This window comes from Pantherophis guttatus, chromosome 7 (genome assembly GCF_059756535.1).
Source record: "Pantherophis guttatus breed Tessera chromosome 7, ASM5975653v1, whole genome shotgun sequence".
Classification (NCBI taxonomy): Eukaryota; Metazoa; Chordata; class Lepidosauria; order Squamata; family Colubridae; genus Pantherophis; species Pantherophis guttatus.
The window spans coordinates 52,241,011-52,266,921 of NC_142069.1; positions in this window are offsets into that span (position 1 = coordinate 52,241,011).

The window sequence follows — 25,911 nt, forward strand, 5'->3', positions numbered from 1 at the left end:
GAGTTGGGGGTGGGAGGCACCGTATTACGGTGGTTCTCCTCCTTTCTCTCTGACCGGTTGCAGTCTGTGTTGACAGGGGGGCAGAGGTCGACCCCGAGGCCCCTTATATGTGGGGTGCCACAAGGATCGGTCCTCTCGCCCCTTCTGTTCAACATTTATGTGAAGCCGCTGGGCGAGATCATCCGTGGTTTCGGGGTGGAGTACCATCAGTACGCTGACGACACCCAGCTGTACATCTCCACCCCAGACCACCCCAACGATGCCCTTGAAGTGATGTCCCGGTGCCTGGAGGCCGTACGGATCTGGATGGGGAGAAACAGGCTCAGGCTCAACCCATCCAAGACCGAGTGGCTGTGGTTTCCGACGTCCCGATATAGTCAGCTGGTGCCATCGCTGACTATTGGGGGCGAAGCATTGGCCCCCACGGAGAGGGTTTGCAACTTGGGTGTCCTCCTGGATTCACGGCTGTCTTTAGAAGTGTCACTGCGTTATTTTATTTACCAGCTGAGCTCATTATTTCTGGACTGTCAGACTCTCCGTAGCTTTGCCAACTTCTTATCAGTAAGCTACGTGTTTCCGTATCCACCCACATTCCTTCACTTGCTTCTTCACACTCTTTCCTTTGTTCTCTTGCCAGAGGTCCGGCTCAGATAGCCGGCAAGAATTACTTTCAAAAATGTAACAATTAACTTTTCTTAGTTAGTGAGGTGTTTTATTTTCTTTATAACAAATAAATGAGTTTTATTAGAAACCTTCCTTCGCGTTTCTTTTCAGATTATTGCAACAAGGAATAAGCCTCGATTCATCTCCTCCTCTAAACCAGGGTAATTAGTCCCAGAGCCAAACATGGGATTAATAAATGACCTGACAATCTGGTAGCAGAGGATGGTTTGATTTATGGCTTTTTTCCTTGTTTTGTTATTTCTGATAAGAGCGCATAGGCAATTAGTTTTTAGCTATTGAGGTACGCTAATTATATTGCTGAGATGCCGAAACAGAAGTAAAACAAATACAAAATGTATTTTGCTGAGAAGGTGGCAGAAAGGAGGTTTCCAGATTTCCAGCCCCTTACTACAGCCACACGCCTGGAACGAGAAGAAGCCGTGGGAACAGAAATGGACGGAGATAAGACAGAAGCTGTTTTTGAAGATGATGATTTACGACTGAGGTCAGTAACATTTTCTTCTGATCTTCCAAGCTCTGAAAAAGTCTTCCCAGAACCTTCTGAATTTGTAACGCTCGATGCAAGGCCAAAGCACACTGCTGAGCAAAATTCCTCCCACGCAGAGAGAGAAACAATTCATTATTCTCCTCAAAGCTCTAAGCTCACCCTGGATGAACTGGCTATGAAAGCCTATCGTGACCGTTTAAACTCTATGAACAGCAGCTATCCCAGGCAAAAATGGCTATATCTATGCTTGAGCAAGATATGGGAGATAACTTAAATTTTTCAAAAAGCGCCATATTGTCTTCTTGCTCAGAGCCAAAGACACTCCCCCTGGTGGATCCTGTGTCAGGCCAATTAAGACAAAGAGCACTGCATACGTCACATGAAAGTCTCCCTGATCAAGTTACACATGTCTTACATAACCACTCCTACTCTAAAGCATACAATGCCCCGTATGCAAAGCTGCCCAAAGCTAAAGGTGCAGCACCATCTGCTGGCAAAAGTAATTTACTACAGGAAGCTGAAATGCCACAAGTGTTTCCACAGGCCCAAACTCAAACACCCCCTGGCGGTGTTGGTGTCCTTTTAGATGGAACAAAGCAAAGGCAAATGATTGCATCTCCAGCAGGTCATGCCAATATTGCAGCTCAAGCACAAATGGCAACTGGAATACAGCAGATTCCAGTGCATCAGCCACAGCAGCTACAAATGCCTGCATATGTGCCACAGCCACAAGTGCAAATAGGGCCACCTCCTGGCCCACCTCCAATGGCACAACCAAGACCATTTTTAGGTCCACAACAGGCACAGCAAATACCACAGGCATTTCTGCCAGCACAGCCAGCATACCAAGTGCAGGCTCCTCACCAGGCATTTTCTGTCTCTCCACTAACTGGTGAGTCAAAACTAAAAATGTCAGGACACAATTACAAAGCCTGGGTCAGTGAGATTACACTATTGCTTCTTAGAGAAGGCAGTCACTGTATGGTATTTAACCCACCTGCTCAACCATGGGACTTTGCAATAAGAGATTTAGAGATAAGGGCTCACACAACATTATTGATGTCCATGGATACTGAACTGCAGGTCACTTTTCCACCAAATACAACAGCCCGTCAAATTTGGGCTGAATTGGGAAATTGCTACAGGCCTATCTCAATTGAATCTTCATGTTCATGTTTACATGTTTACTCATGTCTGAACTCCACGGTTCGAGATTGAAACCTGGTGAACAAATTGGAGGACATTTGACCAAACTGAAAGGTCTGAGAACAGAATTGAGAGAAAGAGGCCATAACATTGAAGATATTCAAATGATCAGCATCATTATTAACTCTTTGAATTATGAATGGAAAGATGCTGTTACAAAAATTAACCAAGTCCCTATTGCTCAACGCACAGTGGACAATGTCTGTAGACTTTTAATTGAAGAAGAGGCATTCATGCTGGCCACACCACACTTGAGAGGACCACCCGCATCAAGAGCTCCAGCTAGGCGCCCCTTCCGAGGAAGGACCTACGCTCCAAGGATGCCAAGATGCAACACCTGCAATCGTGTGGGACATGCCACCTGGGATTGTCCCCAACGAGTTCCAGCTCCAGTCACGTACCAGCCCAGAGGCAGAGGCAGAGGCAGAGGCGGAAGACAAGGTCGTCGTGGTCCCCGGCGTGATCCACAAACTCCACTCGCCACATTGGCTTTAACCAATGATCCACAACCTCAACCAGAGTACGACAGACGACTCCTGTGGACTTTGGACAGTGGTGCAGCATTGCATGTTACCTACAGAAAGGAACTTTTCACAGAGATGCACGAGCCTGAACCAGAACTACGTGAACTTTATTCTTTTTCAAATCATCCTTGTCAGGTCAAAGGAAAAGGAACTGTTTATGTTGAAGTGCTCGATGCATTCATTCCTGATGTTTATTACATACCAACAGCAACCAGTAATTTGCTTAGTCAGTGTCACTTGTCTAGAATGTTAAAGTTCCAAGTTCACCACCTTGAAAAAGCAAGTTACATAGTTAAAGATGGAGATATTGTTGCTGAAACCATGTTAATTGGTGGTGTTTATTACTTAAAGCCAAAGCCTAAAACACAAACACAGGCAAGTATGCAAACTCCAAAAAGGGAGAGCACAGGCCCAGAGAGAGATGCTCCAGAGAGAGATCCTGTTGCTACCCCTAAGGCTCCTAAAGCCAACAAAAATAGAGTTGGTAAACAGGTTGCTCAGAGCAAGCCTGAGGTTCCTCATAAAAATGTTAATGTTGAGAATTCACTAACTGGTAAACCTTTGCATTCCAGGTGTATCCACAAATGGCATAGAAGATTGGGGCATGCCAGTTTCCGTGTTCTTAGGAAGATGCCGGAGTTCGCAAAAGGTTTGGATCTAAAGGGGTGTAAGGTGTTTTTGGATTGTGCTGTATGCAAGAAGGCCAAATCCAAAGCAGCAGCCATTCCCAAACACGCTACACGCCTGTCAACACGCATTTTTGATTTGGTTCACATTGACATAGTTGGTCCATTCCCGCCATCATTTGGTGGTAGAAAATATTTTCTAACAATTGTTGATAATTATTCTAGATATGGATATGTATATCCTATGAAAGAAAAATCAGAGACTTTTCAGATCTTTAAAGACTTTGCAACCCTTGTTTCTACCCAACACCAAGTTCGCATCGCCAGAATCCAGAGTGATCGTGGTGCCGAATTCATGTCTCAGCGTTTCCAGGACTGGATGCGTAAGAATGGAATTCTTCATCAGACTTCACCCCCTGACATACCGGCTCACAATGGAGAGGTACTGCAAACCATGATGCGTTGTCTCCTAGAAGACGCCAACCTTGGTGAGATATACTGGGGTGAAGCTATAAAATATGCAAATTACATTGTCAACCGTACTTGGAGCAGTGTAACAAATCAGACTCCTTTCTTCATGTTGTATGGCTACAAGCCCGATCTTAAAAACATCCATATTTTTGGTTCATATGCTATGGTGAACATTCCCTTAGCTCAAAGAAGAAAAGGAAGTCCAGCAGCAAAGAGACTGAGATTTATGGGTATTGATGATAATTCAAAATGGAGCAAATTTATTGACTCTAAACATGCAATTGTGATTTCCCAATCTGCTAATTTTGAGGAAGATATTGACTGGTCCAGGATTCATTCCAATGATCCTGGAGTTTATTTTCCCAGAGATGATACTGCTGATGCCACGCAGATTGATGATCAAGATTCCACTGATTCTTCTCAACCCGATGTTCCGTCTTCACAAGCCGCGGATGCTGATGCTAGCGACGAAAGTGAGGACGAGGACGAAGCAGAAGAAGACTGGACAGTTGTTCCGAGATGTTCCAAGAGGGTCACAAAAGGAATCCCTCCACAACGATATTCTTGGCAACTGACAAAAGCACCCTTGCCTTTGATTTGCAATGTGACACTTCCACCTGATAATTTCACACAAATCAAGCAGCTCCATGATTCAGAGCAAGACAAATGGTATGAAGCAATGCAGGTTGAAATGGACAGTCTAAAGAAACTTAAAGTATTTACACCTGCAAAACCTCCAGCAAACAAAAAGGTCATTGGCACTCGATGGGTCTACAGAATCAAAAAGAAACCAAATGGTGAGTCACTGTACAAGGCCAGACTTGTAGCTCAGGGTTTTGCTCAACGTTATCCTGAGGACTACACAAATACTTACTCACCGACAGTCAGAACTGAGAGTGTAAAAATTGCTTTAGCAACTGCAACTATCCTTGGTTTAGAAGTTTTCCAGTTTGATGTTGACACGGCTTATCTACATGCAGACCTAGACGAAGAGATCTACGTGAGAAGTCCTCCAGGGTTCCGACAGCAAGAAGGGGATACCTGGTTCCTAAACAAAAGTCTCTATGGTCTGAAACAATCTGGTTTAATGTGGTATTTATGTCTTACTGACAAACTAAATTCAATGGGCTTTATTAAGTCCGAAACTGATGAGTGCGTGTTCACAAAAAGATCTAACAATGCATATGAGATAGTTCTTGTTTATGTTGATGATATTGTTTATATTGGTCCAAATAAGCAAATGAGTGAAATTTTTGCCAAAGCTTTGCAGAGATACTTCACATTGAAATCATTAGGTCACATTAGCACTTATTTAGGTGTTCAGATTGAAAAAACACAGAAGGGGTTTAGTCTTTCACAAGAAGATAAAATTGAACAAATTTTGCATCATTGCAACATGAAAGATGCTAACCCAACAAAGACACCCATGCAAACAGATTTTCACAACTTGACACAAGAAGCAAGTCCTGAGTTCGAGGATAAACACTTTATCGTTCAGTCATTGGGTCACTATTGTACATTAGTAGTTGGACCAGACCCGACATTGCACTTAGTGTTAATCTCTTATCTCGACACGTAGGGAAGGCAAAACAGTTTCACTGGACATGTATTAAGAAATTACTGAGATACCTAAAATACACCAAACACATGAAGTTATTGTTAGAACCAACACATACTGATTATGCAGAATTATGTTGTTATGCAGATTCTGATTGGGCAAGTGATAAGAAATCACGTAAAAGTACTTCAGGTTATATGATGTTCTTAAATGGATGTCCTGTTTATTGGCAAGTACGTAAACAGAATTTTGTTTCTTGTTCATCTACTGAAGCTGAATATGCTTGTGTTTCAGATGCATGTAATTCTCTAACTTGGTTTGATGCTTTAGTCACAGATATCTGGACACACCCGATCCGACCGATCACCGTGATGGAAGACAATGAATCGGTGGTTTATATTTCTGAATCACATTTTACAGGTTCTAGGTCCAGACACATTGACATTCGTTACCAAAACATAAAGCATTTAGTGAAAAAAGGTTTTGTCAAAATGCAATATGTATCTACACATGATCAAATTGCTGATATGCTCAACACGAGTATCTGCGAAAGAAGATGTGCCATATTTGATGATGAACTGATATTCGCTCAACTGGCAAAAGAAGGGGAATGTCACTGCGTTATTTTATTTACCAGCTGAGCTCATTATTTCTGGACTGTCAGACTCTCCGTAGCTTTGCCAACTTCTTATCAGTAAGCTACGTGTTTCCGTATCCACCCACATTCCTTCACTTGCTTCTTCACACTCTTTCCTTTGTTCTCTTGCCAGAGGTCCGGCTCAGATAGCCGGCAAGAATTACTTTCAAAAATGTAACAATTAACTTTTCTTAGTTAGTGAGGTGTTTTATTTTCTTTATAACAAATAAATGAGTTTTATTAGAAACCTTCCTTCGCGTTTCTTTTCGGAATATTGCAAACAAGGATAAGCCTCAATTCATCTCCTCCTCTAAACCAGGGTAATTAGTCCCAGAGCCAAACATGGGATTAATAAATGCCCTGACATCTGGTAGCTCGGATGGTTTGATTTATGGTTTTTTCCTTGTTTTGTTATTTCTGATAAGAGCGCATAGGCAATTAGTTTTTAGCTACTGAGGTACGCTAATTATATTGCTGAGATGCTGAAACAGAAGTAAAACAAATACAAAATGTATTTTGCTGAGAAGGTGGCAGAAAGGAGGTTTCCAGATTTCCAGCCCCTTACTACAGCCACACGCCTGGAACGAGAAGAAGCCGTGGGAACAGAAATGGACGGAGATAAGACAGAAGCTGTTTTTGAAGATGATGATTTACGACTGAGGTCAGTAACATTTTCTTCTGATCTTCCAAGCTCTGAAAAAGTCTTCCCAGAACCTTCTGAATTTGTAACGCTCGATGCAAGGCCAAAGCACACTGCTGAGCAAAATTCCTCCCACGCAGAGAGAGAAACAATTCATTATTCTCCTCGAAGCTCTAAGCTCACCCTGGATGAGCTGGCTATGAAAGCCTATCGTGACCGTTTAAACTCTATGAACAGCAGCTATCCCAGGCAAAAATGGCTATATCTATGCTTGAGCAAGATATGGGAGATAACTTAAATTTTTCAAAAAGCGCCATATTGTCTTCTTGCTCAGAGCCAAAGACACTCCCCCTGGTGGATCCTGTGTCAGGCCAATTAAGACAAAGAGCACTGCATACGTCACATGAAAGTCTCCCTGATCAAGTTACACATGTCTTACATAACCACTCCTACTCTAAAGCATACAATGCCCCGTATGCAAAGCTGCCCAAAGCTAAAGGTGCAGCACCATCTGCTGGCAAAAGTAATTTACTACAGGAAGCTGAAATGCCACAAGTGTTTCCACAGGCCCAAACTCAAACACCCCCTGGCGGTGTTGGTGTCCTTTTAGATGGAACAAAGCAAAGGCAAATGATTGCATCTCCAGCAGGTCATGCCAATATTGCTTATCAAGCACAAATGGCAACTGGAATACAGCAGATTCCAGTGCATCAGCCACAGCAGCTACAAATGCCTGCATATGTGCCCCAGCCACAAGTGCAAATAGGGCCACCTCCTGGCCCACCTCCAATGGCACAACCAAGACCATTTTTAGGTCCACAACAGGCACAGCAAATACCACAGGCATTCCTGCCAGCACAGCCAGCATACCAAGTGCAGGCTCCTTACCAGGCATTTTCTGTCTCTCCACTAACTGGTAAGTCAAAACTAAAAATGTCTGAACTCCATGGTTCGAGATTGAAATGTGGTGAACAAATTGGAGGACATTTGACCAAACTGAAAGGTCTGAGAACAGAATTGAGAGAAAGAGGCCATAACATTGAAGATATTCAAATGATCAGCATCATTATTAACTCTTTGAATTATGAATGGAAAGATGCTGTTACAAAAGTTAACCAAGTCCCAATTGCTCAACGTACAGTGGACAATGTCTGTAGACTTTTAATTGAAGAAGAGGCATTCATGTTGGCCACGCCACACTTGAGAGGACCACCCGCATCAAAGGCTCCAGCTAGTCGCCCCTTCCGAGGAAGGACCTATGCTCCAAGGATGCCAAGATGCTACACCTGCAATCGTGTGGGACATGCCACCCGGGATTGTCCCCAACGAGTTCCAGCTCCCGTCACGTACCAGCCCAGAGGAACAGATTCCAGAGGCAGAGGCAGAGGCGGAAGACAAGGTCGTCGTGGTCCCAGGCGTGATCCACAAACTCCACTCGCCACATTGGCTTTAACCAATGATCCACAACCTCAACCAGAGTACGACAGACGACTCCTGTGGACTTTGGACAGTGATGCAGCTTTGCATGTTACCTACAGAAAGGAACTTTTTACAGAGATGCACGAGCCTGAACCTGAACTACGTGAACTTTATTCTTTTTCAAATCATCCTTGTCAGGTCAAAGGAAAAGGAACTGTTTATGTTGAAGAGCTCGATGCATTCATTCCTGATGTTTATTACATACCAACAGCAACCAGTAATTTGCTTAGTCAGTGTCACTTGTCTAGAGCATTAAAGTTCCAGGTTCACCACCTTGAAAAAGCAAGTTACATAGTTAAAGATGGAGATATTGTTGCTGAAACCATATTAATTGGTGGTGTTTATTACTTAAAGCCAAAGCCTAAAACACAAACACAGGCAAATATGCAAACTCCAAAAAGGGAATGCACAGACCCAGAGAGAGATGCTCCAGAGAGAGATCCTGTTGCTATTCCTAAGGCTCCTAAAGCCAACAAAAATAGAGTTGGTAAACAGGTTGCTCAGAGCAAGCCTGAGGTTCCTCATAAAAATGTTAATGTTGAGAATTCACTAACTGGTAAACCTTTGCATTCCAGGTGTATCCACAAATGGCATAGAAGATTGGGGCATGCCAGTTTCCGTGTTCTTAGGAAGATGCCAGAGTTCGCAAAAGGTTTGGATCTAAAGGGGTGTAAGGTGTTTTTGGATTGTGCTGTCTGCAAAAAGGCCAAATCCAAAGCAGCAGCCATTCCCAAACACGCTACACGCCTGTCAACACGCATTTTTGATTTGGTTCACATTGACATAGTTGGTCCATTCCCGCCATCATTTGGTGGTAGAAAATATTTTCTAACAATTGTTGATAATTATTCTAGATATGGATATGTATATCCTATGAAAGAAAAATCAGAGACTTTTCAGATCTTTAAAGACTTTGCAACCCTTGTTTCTACCCAACACCAAGTTCGCATCGCCAGAATCCAGAGTGATCGTGGTGCCGAGTTCATGTCTCAGCGTTTCCAGGACTGGATGCGTAAGAATGGAATTATTCATCAGACGTCAGCGCCTTACACACCGGCTCATAATGGAGTCGTAGAACGAAGACAAAGGGTACTGCAAACCATGATGTGTTGTCTCCTAGAAGACGCCAACCTTGGTAAGATATACTGGGGTGAAGCTATCAAGTATGCAAATTACATTGTCAACCGTACTTGGAGCAGTGTAACAAATCAGACTCCTTTCTTCATGTTGTTTGGCTACAAGCCCGATCTTAAAAACATTCATATTTTTGGTTCATACGCTATGGTGAACATTCCCTTAGCTCAAAGAAGAAAAGGAAGTCCAGCAGCAAAGAGACTGACATTTATGGGTATTGATGATAACTCAAAATGGAGCAAATTTATTGACTCTAAACATGCAATTGTGATTTCCCAATCTGCTAATTTTGAAGAAGATATTGACTGGTCCAGGATTCATTCCAATGATCCTGGAGTTTATTTTCCTAGAGATGATACCGCTGATGCTACGCAGATGGATGATCAAGATTGACGGCTGTGACCGGGAGGATTTTTCATCAGGTCCGCCTGATTCGCCAGTTGCGTCCCTTTCTGGATCGGGACTCGTTACGCACGGTCACTCATGCCCTCGTCACCTCCCGTCTGGACTATTGTAACGCTCTCTACATGGGGCTCCCCTTGAGGAGCACTCGGAGGCTCCAACTGGCGCAGAGTGCGGCCGCGCGGGTGGTGATGGGAGCGACATGGCGCTCCCATTTAACGCCTCTCCTGCACGAGCTGCACTGGCTCCCGGTGGTCTTCCAAGTGCGCTTCAAGGTTTTGGTTATCACCTTCAGAGCGCTCCATGGCTTAGGACCTGACTATTTACGGGACCGCCTGCTGCCACCAATAGCCTCCCACCGACCAGTACGCTCCCATAGAGAGGGGCTCCTCCGGGTGCCGTCGGCCAAACAATGTTGACTGGTGGCCCCCAGGGGGAGAGCCTTTTCATGTTATTTTTGCAGTATGTAGACTGACATAGATGGTATGCTTCTGCCATGATGATACTATCAGATATAGATCATCACAACTGTGCTTCTAATGTGAACGCTGATTCTCTTAGGATTTGAATCAATGCTATTATGGAAGAGGCTGTATAATCTTCCCATGATATAATGGCACCATCAGAAGATCTAGGTCACATAGGAAGAGCCATAGCAAGGCTCCCCAGTATTGTGAAATGTGGAATTGTGAAATGTCATGGTCATGGTATACAGTACTGTACAATATTATCTATGTCAAGTATATTATACTTCGTTATCTCAATCCTACTGGTATACTTCCCAGGGTGATAAATTATTGTAAATAAGTAAAGATATGTGTCTTTTTATAGATGACCTTTTCTTGTCTGGTAGCTCCAATTATATTGATTCCAATTCCCGCTATATTTATTACATGTAGTTAGCATGGAAATCTGCCAGAGAATTCTGGGAATTGAAGTCAATGCATCTTAAAGTTGTTGAGGTTGAAAATTCAATATTGCCTCATATGTAGCCTTTTTCAGGTTATGTGAAAGTTGCAGTTTGCAATAGGGAATTCAAACTGCTAAAGGCTAAATCTGGCTATGCAGGAAACTCTTGAAAATGGTGTGAATTAAGTTGTCAAATGGGTATTGTTCCTGTCTGATGGATGCCCTGAGGGCTTTCCAAGCAGTCACATTTCTTGAAGTTCATCAATAGCCCTTTATCCAGTTCCACAATCTATAGAATTGGGGTACTTTAATGAAGCATTAGTTGAAACTCTCTAGGCAACAAGTATGGGAGTTTGAATTGGACATATCTAGAGGATATCAAGTTGGGGAATATATTCTTCATACTTACATCTGGTGATACCAAGGAATGCAGCAAGCATTAATAGACTCTTTACAATGAAATGATCATTTTGATCAGTGCAAATCTTGGTACAGCGGTAAAGAAAATTGTCATGGCATCATAATGAATAGTGTATCAATTGTATAGTTCAATTTCTTCTGTTTAAATAAGCCTAATTAAATATTAATTATGATAATACATTTCTCATTCTATTCATGATAAATTCATAGATTTATTAGAGTTTATTAAAACAATTGGGATCAGGACTTTGCAATGAATATCATTAAGTCTTCCAAATATTCATTCAATAATAAATACAGTTGGATCATTGATATTGTTTTTATAGGCTAGGGATGGTAACTTATCATTTTCCAGATTTGTTAGGCTTCTCTAGACAGCATGTTCAATAATTAGGGATGCTGGGAGCTGTAGTTCAATAATATTTTGAAAACTAAAGTTTTTCTCATGTCTATCAATGAATTATTCCTTTATTATCCCTTTTCATGGTGAGCTGTGAATTTATTATGAGGTGAACCACAGACTGCCAGTACAATCTGTTTGTGCTACTACAAGATTCAGTCTTCATTTTAAAACAGCTTCTCCAAAGTAGTCAATATTGATCCCTAAGAATAGATGGGACCATGCTTCGGGGTTTATGAACAAGTTGATGAGGGGCGTTTTCATGTCTTGCCATGCTCTTAGCATACCACATTGTTGCAGAGATCGCCTTTATGACCGTTGTCCTATTCTAGTAGGTTTCATCCTCTAAATATGCCGGAATCTGTCTTCATATGTTCAAGAGAAACAAGTCCCTATCTCACTGAAGGTCAATGACCCAATGACTACTCTCATTGGTTACTCCATGTGCAAGTCTTGACATCCCCCAATTCCCGTGAACCTTCAAAGTCCTGTGGCGCTGGTGATGAAGCAGTAGGTGTGGATACACAGGGAGCTGACCCAGGCGACTCAGGTCTAATGGTCGTCTTCTTGCTGACTGAAGCAAGAGTTGCTCACCTTCATAGTAAGAGGAAGGGGCTAGAAAAGGTGCCCTAAACATTGTTGCTTCATAGAACTCTGGCCAGCTTATCTGGCTGGAGGGGATCCCATTTCATGCAGTTGAATAACAAAACTTCAAAGAAAACGTAAGGTGACACCACTCACCATTGGCACATGGAATGTACATATGCTTCAAGACAAACCCTAAGCAAATTGACCAGAAAGAAGAACAGCCCTGGTCTCCAGAGAGCTCGCAAGATTTAACTTCGATATTGTGGCCCTGTGTGAAACTCGTCTAGCCAACAAAGGTCAGCTCACAGAAACAGGAGGTGGTTATACATTCTTCTGTTGTGGACACAGCAGTAACAAATGCTGTGAATCTGGAGTTGGCTTTGCAGTTAAGAATCATCTTGTCCACAAACTTGCCAGTCTTCCCAAGAGCATGAATGACCAACTCATGACATTGCATCTCCCACTACCAAGAGGAAAACAAGCCACACTGATCAGTGCCTACGCACCCACAATAATGAATCTGAATGAAGTAAAGGACAAGTTTTATGAAGATTTCGATGCCCTACTTTCATCCGTGAAGTGCACCCACAGGCTGATTCTACTTGGCGATTTCAATGCGAGAGTAGGATCCAATCACTCTGCCTGGGATGGCATCATTGGGAAAAATGAAATCAGCAAATGTAACAGCAATGGCCTATTACTACTGAAGACATGCGCAGCTCATGATCTGATAATCACCAATACCATCTTTTGCCTGCCCACTCGCAAAAAGACATCCTGTATGCACCCATGTTTCAAGCATTGGCATCTTCTTGATTATGTCATTGAGCAGAGGAAAAACAGACAGGATTTAAGGGTGACCAAGGCCATGCCGAGTGCTGACTGTTGGACTGACCATAGACTCATCATCTCCAAATTAAGCTTTCACATCAAGCCAAAGAGACATCCACAGGGGAACAAAGCTGTGATGAAATGAATCAACAACAGTAAACTAAGGAACCCCAACACAGCAGCTTCATTAGCAGAAGATCTTGACAACAACTCTCAGAGCTGCAATTAGATGGAAATGCTGAGAAGGACTGGGAATGCTTTCAGGATATTGTGCACTCTTCTGCTCTAAAGGTTCTTGGATCTCACACAGGAAACAGCAGGACTGGTTTGATGAAAATGATGAAGAGGCCACAATTGGCAATACTTACCTGTTTGAGTGAGCAGCCATTGGCAAGATGTCTGAACGAGGTGAGGCGTTCGAGCAAGGCAAGGCGTCCGAGCAAGGCGAGTGAGGTGAGGTGTCCAAGCAGGCAGGCATCAGTGAAGTAGCTGGGCCACATGGAAAAAGGGAATTTATATAGGCTGGGGGTGGGCTGGAAGCACCAAGTGGCAGGAAAAGCGAATGGCGGGAAAAGCAAGTGATGGAAAAAGTGAGCGAGCCAGAAGGAAGCAGTGACCAGGCAAGCAAGCCACCGGGCAATTGGGTCGACATGGGTGGGGCCAGGGATTATTGCTACTGGTTCGGTGAACTGATGGCCATCATCGCTACCAGTTCGACTGAACCGGTCCGAAGCGGTAGCATTTCACCCCTAACCCGGTGGCAGGACAAGGTGCCAGACACAGAAGTCCTCTCATCAGAGGAGAGACAGAGCAGGCCTGTCATCAGTTCACACCCTGCTGATGAAAGCCCAGGCTCACTGGGCAGCCATGTTGCAAGGACACCATGTTGCAAGGATGCCCTAAACAGCTCCTCTATGTTGAGCTGTCTCAAGGAAAGCAATGGTACAGTGGACAAAGGAAGCAATAGAAAGACACGTTGAAAGCCTTCTTCAAGTCCCTGGATATCGACACCATCTTCTGGGAAACCCTGCCACAAGATCAATCGACATGGCACACACTGATCCACCAAGGCTGTCAGACATCTGAGGACAGAAGAACAACCATAGCAAAAGAGAAGTGAGCACTCCACAAAGCCAGATCTACAAATGCTGCAACAATGGTGCCCACACATGTCAGCCTGACATGTGGCAGAAATTTCGTACCCATATAGGCCTTACCAGCCACCTGCGGACACATCATGGACAGCCCACAACCTGTTCGATGTCAAACTTGCAGCATCGCATTGTTGTCATGTGATGTATCACAAATGTTCCCCCCTTTGCTAAACCAGGAGTGGGCGGGACCAGCGCATGACGCATCCGGCTCATGGCCCACAAGTTTGACACCCCTGATTTTGGGATTAGAATGGAAAGAATATGATAGCAATTATTTGATTTAAAAAAAAAAAAACCTCCAGAAGTAAATATGCCATGTTTCCTTTCTATTTTCCCCCCCTTTTTCTCTTTTTTTCTATCTTTTTCTTTTTCCTTTTTATATTTTTATTGCATTGTAAAATTCTAATAAACTATTCTTTTTTAAAAAAGAAAAGTATTCACAAATTGCAGTTGATGTAAAATGTGATGAGCAGGGTCTTGACCAGTGCAAAATACACAGAACAATGTAGTATGTCTTGTAAGGTCAACACTGGCTGCCGGACACTTACAGGACATAATTTAAGTTGCTGATATTAAAATTCAGAGCTGTTATCACCGTGAATCTATCAAATTAATTAGATCAGGAAGAGTGGCCATTTCGAAGATAGATCTGCTTCCAGAAGATATAAGAAAGCCAATTTTATTGATAGACATCAGGCCATGGAATGCTTTCTCTAAAAATGGTGTTTACCTTCCAATCTCTTAATATTGAGAAAAATTCTGACACCTCCTTTCTTTTGTCAAGCTTCCTGTTCCCTATTTTAATGGTCTTGATCAGTGGTGGGATTCAAATTTTTTTACTACCAGTTCTGTGGGCGTGGCATGGCTTGGTGGGCATGGCACGGGAAGGATACTGTAAAATCTCCACCCCCACCCCACTCCAGGGGAAGGATACTGTAAAATCTCCATTCCCTCCCCACTCCAGAGGAAGGTTACTGCAAAATCCCCATTTCCTCCCGATCAGCTGGGACTCAGGAGGCAGGGAATAGATGGGGGCGGGGCCAGTCAGAGGTGGTATTTACCGGTTCTCTGAACTGTTCAAAATTTCCGCTACCAATTCTCCAGAATTGGTCAGAACCTGGTGGTATTTGTTAGTTCTTATTCAACTATTCTTCTGTAATAAATGATATCCTTGAGAGGACAAATTAAATGGGGAAACCATCTTTAAGTGATCTTTGTCCTTGGAGGATGACCTCAAAACTACCAGAGACACTTTCATTTTGGAATTCCTTTGTTAGCTTTTGTTTTTCTGGTTTAATAGGAAAAAAAAACTAAATCCAGGGCTTTGTCTTGCAAAACAAAAGTTCAACTATGAATTCTTAAAGACACTGAGAAGCATAATCTTCATTTGCAGCTGCAAAGGATTTGCTTCTTCACAGTCTGGAAAAAATATTTCTAAATGATTTGGTCCCATAAGTCACTCTTTTGCATATCATGTTGAATTTTTTAAAGTCATAATTAAGTGCAAATGAGTCATTAGGCTAGAATCCATGATTGCTATATCTTTATACAATCTGTTTGTTAATATGCTTTGTGAAATACCTGGGTATAATGCAATTCTGGGTAAATGCCTCTTTTTCTTTAGAAAGTTGCTTTCTGTCATTAACTGTCAATTAGAAATCCATGGGAGGCTGTTAAAATTCTCTTCATAGAGCCTCCTTGCTTGAAATTTAGAAAAAAAATGTTTAAAAAAATCTCAATGTCAAGTATATGTTCTAATACATATTTGTATTGCAACATTGGGTACATTTCATTCATAGATAATATCTCTTTATTTCTCATAAACATTCATCTTGAAATTCCAATGATTACCATTGTCTTCAGTAGCAAAAGAGAAAAATAATATATTTGAACTGCATTCTTTATTCTCTCAGCCAAACTTTCTATAGAATAATATGTGAGGGATCTCACGAAGAATGATGGTTCATTGAGGGTGCTTCCAAGAAAAGGTCAGCACCTTTTGAGGGTATACACATGGCCATACCTCGAGAAATCATCGATGGCAGTGAGGAAATACTGCCTTTTTCCTAGGGACGGTGTAAATGGCCCAACCAAATCAACATGTATTAATTGATATGGGTATTGAGTTTTACGCAGTGACACCTTAGGTATTGGGGCGGCCTTCCTTTTTGCCCTCTTACAGATGGCACAGTCCAGAAACACCTCACAATTCTGGAGATGAATCCCCTCAGCGAATTCCCCCATCTTTTTAACCACTGGGAAGCTCGCATGGCCTAACCTCCGATGTAAGAGGTGGGCACATTTAGTATGCAGCGGCTTTCCCACTGACACCCCCTTGGCTCTGGTTGCCTTGGGCGGTGCTGGTACCTTAGGCCCTTCTTTGGGCTTATCTGCCTTAGGTGCCTGCTGAGGCTCGGGTTTCTTGCCCGCATTGGCCTTGGAGGGCCGTGGTACTGGTTGAGGCAGCGTGGGCACAACTGCCTCAGTCTTGTGCATCTTTGACAGCCTGGGAGCTGGCTGTGGAGCCTTTCTCTCTCTCTGCGGGCAGGCCCCTTCTGGGGTGGCACCCTGTGAGCTGTCTCCTGTGGCTGGGTACTTGGGGGAGAAATATGGCAAACCATTTATAATTTGTCTCGAGTGACATGACCTCCCCCTTTGCGAAACAATACCTCCACCCTGCCATCATCACATAGCTTGGTTATGCTTAACAGGTTATTGGCTATAGAAGGAGTGTGTAATACACCTTCGACATTGTCCAGCCCTGGTACAGAGACAGTGCCCTCCCCAACCACCAAAGCATTGTTACCATTTGTAACCTTAACAGAGGAGTTAATTCTCCTTAACCTCTTAAAGCCTTGCCTCAAGTTAGCAATGTGAGATGAAGCCCCAGAGTCCAGTAACCAGAGGCCAGTAGGGCCATCAGCCTTTGTGGCAGGGGTGAAATAGCTAGTATTCACAAAATTGCCCTTAGCACCACCTTTGCCCCTGCCAGGCCCCCTTCTCTGCCCTCTGCCCTTCCTTGATTGGAGCCACGCTTAGGTCCTTGCTGGTAATGGGGGCAGTCCTTCTTCAGATGCTCCTCAGAACCACAGATGAAACACTTGGGTAGAGCATTAACCTGCTCTGAACTCTGATGCCTTCTGTTGATGCGATGAGTTGTGGCCCTGGTGTACTCTCCCGCATCTCTACGCCTCCTGTCTTCCTCATTGAGCCTCCCTGTGAGGTAGGACAGAGTCATGGCTTCCTTTCTGGTTCCCTCTAGTGAGACAATAAGATTGCCCCAACTTTTGTCCAGGGATGCCAGAATGACAGCGATCATGTTGGCCTCAGTCACGGGGTAGTCCCTGAGCACCAGCTCTGCCTTCAACTTTCCCAGGTGCTCAGCCATGCCAGCCCCAAATTTTAACTTGGTGTTATAGAACTCTGTTGTGAGTCTTGTGGTGGAGCCCAAGCTATCACTATTAAATAGGCTATATAACAACCCCCAAATTTCACCAGCTGTGAGCCCATCTGGAATGCTAGGGTACAATCTAGCATCCAGTGAGCTCAGTAGAGTGGTATAGGCTCTCCTGTGGTACCACTCTTCTTGAGGTCCCCAAGGGAAAGATGGGGGGTCTAAAACCATTTCTAGGGTCCCCTCTTTTAAGAGACATACCTGAATCTCTTTGTTCCATATATTATAATTATCCCCTGCAGATGTAATTTCTGGAAATTATTTGGGAGAACAGACACAGCTGGGGCAGAAAATGCTGATATATTTTGCTGTCCAAGGTATCTTTGCTTTGGTTCCATTGAAGTAAATGGGAGAGGGATCCCTGTGCTGGCCGGTGTAGGTATTTTTCTCTGATTATTCTTTTCTTTTTCAGGTGGAGCCAACTGAGCATGTGCGAACTGCTGAGCATGCTCAGATCTCATTCTAGCCCAGGAGCCGATGGGGGCAGACCTCTCCCTCTGTGCTTCAGAGCCAGGCCTGGGCCCAGGCCTGTGGGGCTCTGAAGAGTCTTCTGGAAGCCCCCCTGGTACTGGAACACTTACCAGGGGGCGAACGCTGCAGGATGGGGCCGGAAAAGCCCAAAAATGCTGAGGATCGCCTGGAGGGGCCCACTGCTGGCCCTGAAGACTCTGGAGGAGGCATCCATCTTGGGAGGTGGGAGGCTCGGCTGGAGGCCCCCTGAAGTCATCCAGGTGAGTCCTCCGTTGCCTGGGGATGTTGGGATGTTGGGAGGGCTGGAGCCCCCAAGGGTTCTTCTGGGGCTCTCTGGAGGCCTGGGCCCTGGCTGGGGGGCTCCGGACTGGACGCCCCCCCCCTCGCTGGCCCCCTGGGGGTGTTGAGGGAGGCTGGCTGCCCCCTAGGTTGAGGCCACGGTCATTGTGGCCTCCAGGGCTGCGACCAGGACTTGGATTGCAGCCCTGATGCCTGCTGCAGCAGGAACGGCTGGGCAGACTTGGAGGCTTGCCTGTGGGGGGGGGCGAGCAGTTTGCATGCTGCTTTGGCTGGCTGCCATCCGTTGCTGGGCCTCGTGGCCTAGCTGAGGCCTACCAAGCCTCGCTGGAGTAGGTGGCCTGGGGGCCGCCATGTTGTTTCCGGTTGGCCCCGGAAGCTGCAGGTCACGATTTGGCGGGAATTTTCCCACCAAAAGCTCCGGGGCCCCGGGGTCCCCCAGGGTGGCCGGCATCATGTTGGGGAGCCTCCTGGGCTCTGGGGAAGGACCTGCGCTGGTGTCCCATGTGGCTGGGCTCCTGGCATCCCTCGGGTTGCTAGGAGCGATCGTAGCAGCTCTCTGCATTCCTCACCAGTGAGCTGGTCTACGCTGGGGGTGGCCTGGTCCCTGGCCGCATCCCCGGTGTCCTGGCAGTCCTGGGTGGACTGCTGGTCTTCCATGCCTTCCTCTGTAGCTTGCAGCTGCAAGGAAGCATGCGAAGGGGTCCCTTGCGTTCTGCTGGGTCCTCTGGGGGCATAGAGATAATCTGTACCCTCCTCTGGATCGAAGCTTGCATCAGGGACTGGATGCAGGGCTGCCAACCTTGCTTGGAGACTCCTGGTCATGACTGGGGAAGTCCTGCCATCCATCTCTTGGGGGTTCTTGCTGGAAGGTGTCTCTTTGCCCCCATCTGGTGGCCTTTGAAGAGACTGTCATGGCTGGCACAAAACACCTAACATAATAAATTATCATATCTTTCTTCATTAAAGAAAAAAATATAATACACTCACTCTTAAGGATGGCAACATTTTTTTTTTCATTTTAAACCACTGGCTCTTTTATAAAATTGAGATTCAGTTGCAATAACAAACCATGGTTAACATTTGTCAGGATTTATAAATCAGGTACAAATCATGGCTTCAAATAGGATTCGTCACCAAAAGTAAATAGGGTTTATTGAGAGGGTTAGAAAATGATCTATTGCTGAGGGAAAACACTCTTGGTCTTAGTGTGCAAACAGAAACAATAATATTAAAACACTAACACATTGCCATTCATTCATGCCATGTGAATTTCAGGGCAACATACAATAAAATAACTTGTAATATAAAATAGTATTTAAACAAATAGGTTTTGATTTCAATGATGCAACAGGACAAGTCACAGGATAAGATGAAGGGTCATATGCAAAGAAACAAAATTATCTGAATCTAAAATTCATATGATGTTTAAAAAGAAGAGGCCAGAGTAAATGACTTTCCTGTCATAGGTTCTTTTTAAAACTATAAGGAGGTGTGGTGGCTCAGGGGATTAATGACGCTGGAGAAGGTGTATTCCAGCAGTTTGAGTCATAGCACTGCATGATGGAGTGACATCCTGTCCCTTGCCTCAACTTCTGCCAACCTAGAAGTTCTAAAGTATGTTGCATTTAAGTAGATAGGTACCACTTTGGTGGGAAAGAATGACTCTTCGAGGGGCAGTATGAATTTGACCGGTGCTGGATCTGCCTGAATGTGATGCCCGAATATAAAGTGACATTGGTGATGAAAAAAACCATCAGATAACTCTTCAGAACACAATCAAGCCTTACGAGTGTGGGCCTATTTTGCACTCTGGATAGCACATGAGCACGAACAGGACAGATTAGCAACCATCAGCAGCCAAACAACTACATTGTATTAGCATTGTAGTCTCCTGGCTAATGTAACATTGCCATATGCTAAATAAATAAATTTAGAAGTGTACCCAATTAAACAGATCCAGATTCAACAGAGACTCAAGAACATTGGACCTGTAGTTTTTTATAAGGATTGGGAAGATGTTTTATCTTGCAAAAAAAAAAAAAAAAAAAGCAAGATACAAAAGTGAAATGTGAAATTTACAAATGTGTATGTGTGTGGTTTCTATTGTCCCTACCTTTATTCCTATTATTTCTATATCGCTATAGTCATTCATAATAATGACTAGTAACTTTCATAAGTTACTATACTATAATATTATTCAATTACTATTACAGTATTTCCTCTTATACTATTCTATATTATACTTATAATATTCTATTATTACTTTATTCTCTTTTTACAACATTTCCTCTTTACTATTCATATTCCTATGCTACACTTTATAGTAGGGGTGGGAAATGATGGTCCTTTTATTACTTGGGGACTTCAATTCCGAGAATTCCTGGGAGTTGAAGTCCCCAAGTCATGAAGGGGCCACCATCCCTCAACCCCTGCTCTCTAGTAATACTACCATGTTTCCCCGAAAATAAGACCCTGTCTTATATTTTTTTGAACCCTGAAATAAGAGCCTGGCCTTATTGCCATACGCTCAAAAGTCCAATTGGGCTTATTATCAGGGGATGTCTTATTTTGGGGGAAACAGGGTAGTGATGTTCTGCCTTAATTCCTCTGGGATTCCTTTTGTTTTTTTCTTCTCTGGTAATGGTCAGCATGTTGAGTAATTGCACCTTTTTTTTTTGAAAAGTTTTATAAGAAATACAAACATTCCCCCCCACCCTTTCCCCCTCTCCCTTTCCCCCCACCCCCCTCCCTAGACTTCCCAGAACAGTCACAGGGTATAGCATTCACAAACATAAAGCTAAAATATGCTAACAAATTATTACATTCATATTCTCCCTAAGTCTTTAACTCCTTATAGCTCAAAAACTATAAACATAAACTACTTAAAAATATTTCATTCATAAGCTATATGAATCTTTTTGTTCAGATACTTTTTTTGCATATAGTCAATCCATCTTCTCCATTCTGATATATATCTTTCATTTGAATGATCTTTAAGATATGATGAAATTTTTGCCATTTCAGCCAGATGCACAACTTTTAATGTCCATTCCTCAATAGTAGGTGGATCTTCCTTCTTCCAATACTCTGCCACCAGTAACTTGGCAGCTGTTATTAAGTTTAAAACCAACTTAGTCTCTGTCACAGTACAATCCGTAACTATTCCCAACAAAAAAACTGTGGTGTAAATTTAATTTTTTTCCTTAAAATATTTTGAATAATCCACCATATTTTAATCCAAAAAGCCTTAATTTTTTTACATTTTGGACAATACCTGTATGACAAAATCGCTCAGATCCAGGGGGATTTGGACTCTGACTGGGTAGATCAGGGCAGAGTGACGAGGAATAGTCTTGAGAATGTTATCTGGGAGGAGTTTGACGCTGTGACTCCCGATGATGTGGACAGGATTTTGGGGAGACTTAGTGCGGCCACATGTTTACTGGACCCGTGTCCCTCCTGGTTGGTACTGGCTTCCTGGGAGGTTACACGAGGCTGGCTCCAGGGTGTTATCAACGCTTCGCTGAGTGAGGCCACTTCCCCACTGCCTTGAAGGAGGCGGTGGTGAGGCCTCTCTTCAAGAAGCCGTCCCTGGATCCAGCAATATTGGCCAACTACCGTCCTGTCTCCAGCCTTCGCTTCATGGCGAAGGTTGTGGAGAGTGTGGTCGCGCGACAGTCCCCACAATTCCTGGAGGAAACATCTTTTTATATATATATATAGAAACTTTATTGAGGTTTTTTTTTTACAAACAAAGAAAACAAACATTCAGACAAAAACATAAAACACATAAGTATAATAACATTTTCAGTTAGTATCGGATGTGCAGTGTTTTAACTATTTACATAAATAGTACTTGGTGATATTTCAACTCACTTTTGACCAATATTAGATACACCTTTAGATCTTTCTTTCATTTTGTCATGCAACCACTTATACCACCTTTCCCACACCATATAATAAACTGACTTCTCATCATTTAATTCATATGTTAATTTAGTCATCTCTGTGCACTCGAGTATTTTCTTAATTGTAAGCTCTTCTGGTGATTGAGTTTTCTCTTTCCAGTACTGTGCGTATGCCAATCTGGCAGCTGTAATTATATGGATCATTAAATGTGTCATTTCCTTTCCATATGGCTTCTTTATTATTCCCAGGAGGAAACTCTCTGGTGTTAGTTCAATATCTTCGTCTATTATTTCATATAACCACCTCCTAATTTTATTCCAGTATCCTTTCGCTTCCGGGCATGTCCACCACATGTGAAAGAAGGTGCCTTGACCATAGCCACATTTCCAACAGTTGGGATGTATATTGGGATATATCTTTGCTAGTCTGGCCGGGGCTAGGTACCATCTATGGAACATTTTGTAATGGTTTTCCTTGTATGCCACCGCTCTAGTCAATTTAAGATTCCTGTTCCATGCCTCCTCCCATTCCCCAAAATTTATATCGCGCCCTATATTTTTCTCCCATGCAATTATTTGGTTCTTTGTGACATCCTCGAACTTATCATCGCCTAATAAATAATTGTATAGTTTTGCCAGAATCTTTTTATTTGTTCCCATCAGAACTTTATCCAATCCATTTGGTCCAAGTTCTAAACCGTATTGTTCTTTGTCTCTCTGATATCTGGATTTTACTTGTGAGTAGGTCCACCAATCTAAGATTATTCCTTGCTCTCATAAGGTGTCACTTGGCTTAAGCCTCCCTCCTTTGTCTAAAATATCTTTGTATCTGCCCATTTTCTCCCTCTCCCACCTATTGGGGTGGGTCAGGGCCTCCAATGTTGAGAGCCAATTTGGGATTTTTTTATAATATTTTTGCCTAATCTGGATCCATGTTTGTATCAAGGAGTCTCTAATTTTATGTCTATGGAAATGTGTCTTCCTTTTCTTCTCCGTGTCCCATCTTATCTAGATCCGTTCCAGTCAGGTTTCAGGTCTGGTCACAGCACGGAAACGGCATTGGTCGCATTGGTTGATGATCTCTGGAGGGCTCGGGACAGGGGTTGCTCCACTGTTCTGGTCCTGTTAGATCTCTCAGCGACTTTTGATACCATCGATCATGGTATCATGCTGCATCGGCTGGAAGAGTTGGGGGTGGGAGGCACCGTGTTGCGGTGGTTCTCCTCCTTTCTCTCCGACCGGTCACAGTTTGTGTTGGCAGGGGGGCAGAGGTCGACCTCGAGGCCTCTCGTCTGTGGAGTGCCGCAGGGATCGGTCCTCTCGCCCCTTCTGTTCAACATTTATGTGAAGCCGCTGGGCGAGATCATCCGTGGCTTCGGGGTGAGATACCATCAGTACGCTGATGACACCCAGCTGTACATCTCCACCCAAGGCCACCCCAACGATGCCCTTGAAGTGATGTCTCAGTGCCTGGAGGCTGTGCGGATCTGGATGGGGAGGAACAGGCTCAAGCTCAACCCTTCCAAGACTGAGTGGCTGTGGCTCCCGGCATCCCGATATAGTCAGTTGACTCCATCACTGACTATTGGGGGCGAGTCCTTGGCCCCCACAGAAAGGGCTCACAATCTGGGAGTCCTCCTGGATATGCAGCTGTCCTTGGAGGAACATCTGACAGCTGTAACCAGGGGGACCTTTTGTCAGGTTTGCTTGATTTGCCAGTTGCGGCCCTCTCTTGATCGGGATTCCCTGTGCACAGTCACTCATGCCCTTGTCACCTCTCGCCTTGACTACTGCAACGCTCTCTACATGGGGCTCCCCTTGAATGTCATGAATAAATGCCTTGCCTCTGACCCAGAGCTAGAAGCAGGGGGGCTGGACAAGCCAGCCCCCAAGGTCCACCCTAACCCAATAACCCCTCCTTACCTTAGCCACGCCCCGGGGGTACTTAAGGGTCAGCCATGCGGTCCTGCTCCAGTTCCAGACTTGTACCTGTAACGATAAGATGTACAATTAATAAACAGCAATTGATTTAATGCGAACCTGTCTATGGAGTTATTGGGCACGATCCTTGAACACAATTAACAATATGGTAGCAGAGGATGGTTGGATAGCCCAATCCTGATACTCCACAGCATGCAAGGGACCACAACAGACAGGGTGAATACCAGAGCATTCACCAAGAAGATGGCAGAACAATCTGCCCAACCCGAAACCATGCAAGGAGAGGCACCCGAGACGAGCGGCCTACTCCACCACCCATCCAGCCCGGCCAGGAGCAACGAGGGGTGGACGAAACACGAAACCTCAAAAGAAGAGATGCACGACCTAAAAGGAAAACTCCTCGAGCTGATAGATTCGTCGCAAAACAACAACGACCTCATCGCGGAACTCCGAAGCCTGATCGAAGGCTGCGAAGCAGCGAGTGAGGAAGATGAAGACGAATCCGATTACAGCGAAGGAGACCCAGTAAGGGAAGATTTCCCCCACCAAAAACCCACCGCAAAGGCCGAAGGAGACTTCGCGCCCTTTTCACGGCGGCCATCTTGGGAGGCGACGTCATCAAAAATGGCCGACCATCCACCAATAGACTCCTGAGATTTAAATCCCATGGTGGGAATCGGGGCCTACTCAAAAACAACCGACCAAAAATACTACAAAAAACACAAAAGCCCAAAACCCAAACCTACAGACTCGCCTACCGAGCCCGAGGTCAATAAAGCCATCGAACTAATCGCCGCGGCCCTAGGGGACAAGGTGAAAATACCGACCATACACCCCGGTGCCAGGCCAAAAAGCAAAAGGGACCCCAGCGCGACGAGGGCCGGCACCGACGCCCACCCTGGGAAACCTGCCACCATCGCGTGGACCCAGGACCACCCAGAGCCCCTAAGGAACCTACCCACAAAAACGGGACACCGAGGGCGATGGGACTACTCACCGGACCGACGACCGGGACCAGATCCGTGGACCGCGAGGCCATCCGCAGGCAGGGGACGTCCATCGGCGGGCAGGGGGCTCAGCCCGACACCCACAGGCGGCATCCGCATGAGGCCGAGCCATCCGGGACCATTCGCGGCCCCAGCGGGACTCCCAGCATCTACCGGCGATCCTCACCGCTTCCCGAGACTCCAGGCGACGATCCGCGACGATCCCGAGCAGACAAGGCCAACTGGAGAGGAACTGAAGGCCCATCCGGAAGATTGGGGCCTTCACCCGGGAGCAGCATGGACGAGCTCCTCACTCCACGGCGACTGGGGAGAAATGAACCTCACGCATGCGCAGCACGCCCCTGTAAAAGAAACGGAACAGGACATAGAGCTACACGGACGCAGACACATAGAGACAAGTCAGTTCAGACTTGCCACAGTCGTTCCTCTGCCTTATTGCGAGTATCCTTACGTGAGGAACCATGGACAGCGACATAATGTGAGTAATTTAACTTACAATTCAGGGACTTTGCCCAGTGACTTTCCCAAACTGAGGCTAGATGGGGAGAATTTCCTGGACTGGAATCAACAGCTCCAGGCCACCCTGCTTAAGGAAGACCTATTATCTATGGTTACAGACCCCCCAGAAAAACCCTGGACTTTTGAATTAGATTGCATCCATCACAAAGCTTACTGTATTG